We start from the raw sequence: 3772 nt of genomic DNA, 5'->3' as shown, positions 1-3772 counted from the left end.
TTGTTTCTGGAGGCTCTGAAGAATATTTCTCTCTTAGTCTGTGGCTCAGCTGGTAAAGAATCCACCTGCCATGCGGGAGACCTGGGTTCGATCCCTGGGTTGGGAAGATCCCCTGGAGAAGGGAAAGGCTACCCACTCCAGTATTCTGGCCTAGAGAATTCCATGGACTGTACAGTCCATGGGATCGCAAAGGGTCGGACACGACTGAGTGACTTTCATTTCATTTCACAAACCATGAAGGGAGTTCCCTGGTGTGCTACAGTCCATGGGGTCACAAAGAGTTGGACACGACTGAGCAACTGAACTGAACTGAACTGAACTATCTACCAACTAGATTCAAGTTAAAATTTTGCCATGCTAGTGTGTTACTTACCTCGACTCTGCTTATCAGGGACAATAACTGGGACCCATGTCTACTCCTGTTTCCTGCGCCTGCTGACCCATTATCACCATGCGTGAGTGCATCTCCATCCATGTTGGCCAGGCTGGTGTCCAGATTGGCAGTGCCTGCTAGGAGCTCTACAGCCTCATGGCCAGATGCCAAGTGACAATATTGGGGGAGGAGACTCCTTCAAAACCTTCTTCAGTGAGACAGGCGCTGGCAAACATGTGCTCAGGGCAGTATTTGTATACATGGAACCCACAGTCATTGATGAGATTCTCACTGGCACCTACTGCCAGCTCTTCCACCCTGAGCAGCTCATCACAGGCAAAGAAGATGCTGCCAATAACTATGCCCAAGGTCACTGCACCATTGGCAAGGAGATCATTGACCTCTTCTTGGACCGAATTCGGAAACTGGCTGACTAGGGCACAGGTCTTCAGGCTTCTTTGTTTTCCACAGCTTTGGTGGGGGAACTGGTTCTCAGTTCAGCTCCCTGCTGATGGAATGTCTCTGTCGATTATGGCAAGAAGTCCAAGCTGGAGTTCTCCATTTACCCAGCCCCCCAGGTTTCCACAGCTGTAGTTGAGCCCTACAACTCCATCCTCACCCTACCCCACCCTGGAGCACTCTGATTGTGCCTCATGGTAGACAATGAGGCCATCTATGACATCTGTCGTAGAAATCTTGACATTGAGCACCCAACCTACACAAATCTTCACTACCTTATTAGCCACATAGGGTCCTCCATCACTGCTTCCCTGTGGTTTGATGGAGCCCTGAATGTGGATCTGACAGATTTCCAGACCAACCTGGTGCCCTGTCCCCACATCTACTTCCCTCTGGCCACATATATCCCTGTCATCTCTGCTGAGAAAGCCTACCATGAACAGCTTTCTGTAGCAGAGATCACCAATGCTTGCTTTGAGCCAACCAACCAGATTGAAATGTGACCCCTCACCATGGTAAATACATGGTCTTCTGCCTGTTGCACCGTGGCAATGTGATTCCCAAAGATGTCAATGCTGTCGTTGCCACCATCAAGACCAAGAGCAGCATCCAGTTTGTGGACTGGTGCCCTACTGGCTTCAAGGTTGGCAGTAATTACCAGCCTCCCACTGTGGTACCTGGCAGAGACCTGGCCAAAGTACAGTGAGCTGTGTGCATGCTGAGCAACACCACAGCCATTGCTGAGGCCTGGGCTCGCCTGGACCACAAGTTTGACCTGATGTATGCCAAGTGTGCCTTTGTTCACTGGTACGTGGGTGAGGGCATGGAGGAAGGAGAGTTTTCTGAGGCCCAGGAGGACATGGCTGCCCTTGAGAAGGATTATAAGGAGGTTGGTGTGGATTCTGTTGAGGTAGAAGGAGAGGAAGAAGGAGAGGAATATTAATTACCATTCCTTTGAGCCCTGCAGCATGTCATACTCAGCTTCAGCATTAGTTGACAGGTGTAAAAACTTTCTGACTAGATTGTCTTCACTTTCAACTATGATCATGAATTGCTTTTCCATGAGTGTCTGTAAGACTTATGTCCTGTCTCAAAAGTAAAGATTTTAAGAAAGAAAAAAAAATTTATTTTGCCTTAATAGTCTTTTCTATCAAGTATCACGATATCACACTCCTGATGTTTTTGAACGTGTATCTCCCAAGAATAAGGATATTTTCTTATATCACCACAATGCCATTTCATACCTAGGAAAAGTAACGATATTTCCTCTAAAATATCTACTATGTAGTCCATATTCAAATCTCAATTGTCCAAATATGTTTTATACAGCTACTTTTATTTCAAAAAATGATCCAAAGTTAATGAAATGCATTTTTTGTAATTTCTTTGTTATTGTTGTTTTTTAACCTAAAACTGTCTCCATGTCTTTTAAATTTGCATTTCAATGACTTTGAAGAGGCAAGATCAATTTGCAGCCCTGTAGAATGTCTTCCATCTTTCTGGATTTAACTGTTTCTTTGTGGTATCATTTAACTTATTCTCCTAGCCACTGTATCCCATGCAAAATATTTCATAAATTATGCCATTTACTTCATACTGTGTCATACAAGGAGTACAAAATATCAGACTGCCACACTCTTAGTGTCGTTACATTTGATTCCTGACTTAAAATGACAACCACCAGATTTCTCCATTGCAAAGGTACACTTTTCTCTTTATAACAAGCAAATTATCTCTGAGGTAACAATTTGGCACCATGCAACAAACCTATTTATCAACAGCTTGACATCTAATGGTTTTGCCATCCAGTGATTACCTCTTTCTGAATCAATTGTGTCACTACCGTTTGCACAATGGTGACTTTCTAATTTGATCATCCATTATATTTATCAGTTGTAATTCTTAAGAAGCTTCTCTGTTCACTTAAAATAAGAGAAATACTTAACTTTTTTTCGAATTACAAATCTTTGGAGAAAAAGCTGATGCAAAGATCATCATCAGGAATTTCCTGGCAGTTCAGTGGTTCAGACACCACATTTTCACTATTGAGGGCCCAGGTTTGATCCCTGGTTGGGGAAGTAAGATCCCACAAGCAAAGAGGCATGGCCCCCAAAAAGTCATTTTTAATGCTGGCAAATGAATGGTTTTTCTTTCTCTTTCTTGTTTTTATTATTAATATAAATGTATGAATTTTGTCCTTCTCCAGGGGATCTTCCTGACCCAGGAATCAAACCCAGGTCTCCTGCATTCCAGGCAAATTCTCTACCAGCTGAGCCACCAGGGGAGCCCTTACTTATTTATAATCAATTATATTTATCATCATCATCATTAATGTGTGGCTGAATCACACTGATTCCATTTTGTCAGTTCCATTTTGATACCAGCCTGCAGGCTTTACCCCCGCCCCTTTCCACATAACTGAGCTTTAGCTTCCTCAGAAGGAATGCACTCAAGCCAGAGAAGTTCCCTGTCACCGTCTACTCTTGCCTTCATCTGATCTGAAAAGTGGAAGAGTGCCTTTTGCTGAAACAGATGGTTAATGGTCATGAGACACCTCCCAACCCAGGGGGATCCCCCCTAGTTTCCATCCATGCAGATGTGTTTCTCCCTAGTAGTCAGATTCTATTTTTAGCATTGGCCCATTTAAATTCCCCTGTACCCCTTTCTTCAGTGTGGAGTGCAGCTGTGAATGCCTCTGGATGATCATCTGCCCAGTCCTGCCTGTATGTAAGTTACCCACAATAAACTTCATAATTGTACTTTATGGAGTAGTCTGCTGCATTTTTCAAAGTTCCTTCTCATTTTGGAGGATATTATTCAACATCTCCACCTCCCAGCCATTATCATTATTTGATGCTCAAATTGCTCATTCAAATTGACCAGTGGGAACACTTTCAGTATGATGCCGATCTTAGAGGTTTCTTATTTTTGTTTTGCTCT

General features: G+C 43.5%; 1 pseudogene; it reads left to right on the top strand.

Moving 5' to 3' along the window:
* The first annotated feature begins 451 nt into the window (after positions 1-451).
* On the top strand, positions 452-1775 carry LOC138070932 (tubulin alpha-1B chain pseudogene; annotated as a pseudogene).
* Positions 1776-3772: the final 1997 nt, after the last annotated feature.

Source organism: Capricornis sumatraensis, chromosome X, assembly GCF_032405125.1.
Source record: "Capricornis sumatraensis isolate serow.1 chromosome X, serow.2, whole genome shotgun sequence".
Lineage (NCBI taxonomy): Eukaryota > Metazoa > Chordata > Mammalia > Artiodactyla > Bovidae > Capricornis > Capricornis sumatraensis.
Note: the sequence above shows the minus strand (reverse complement) of the source record. Positions and strands in the feature narration are given on the sequence as shown.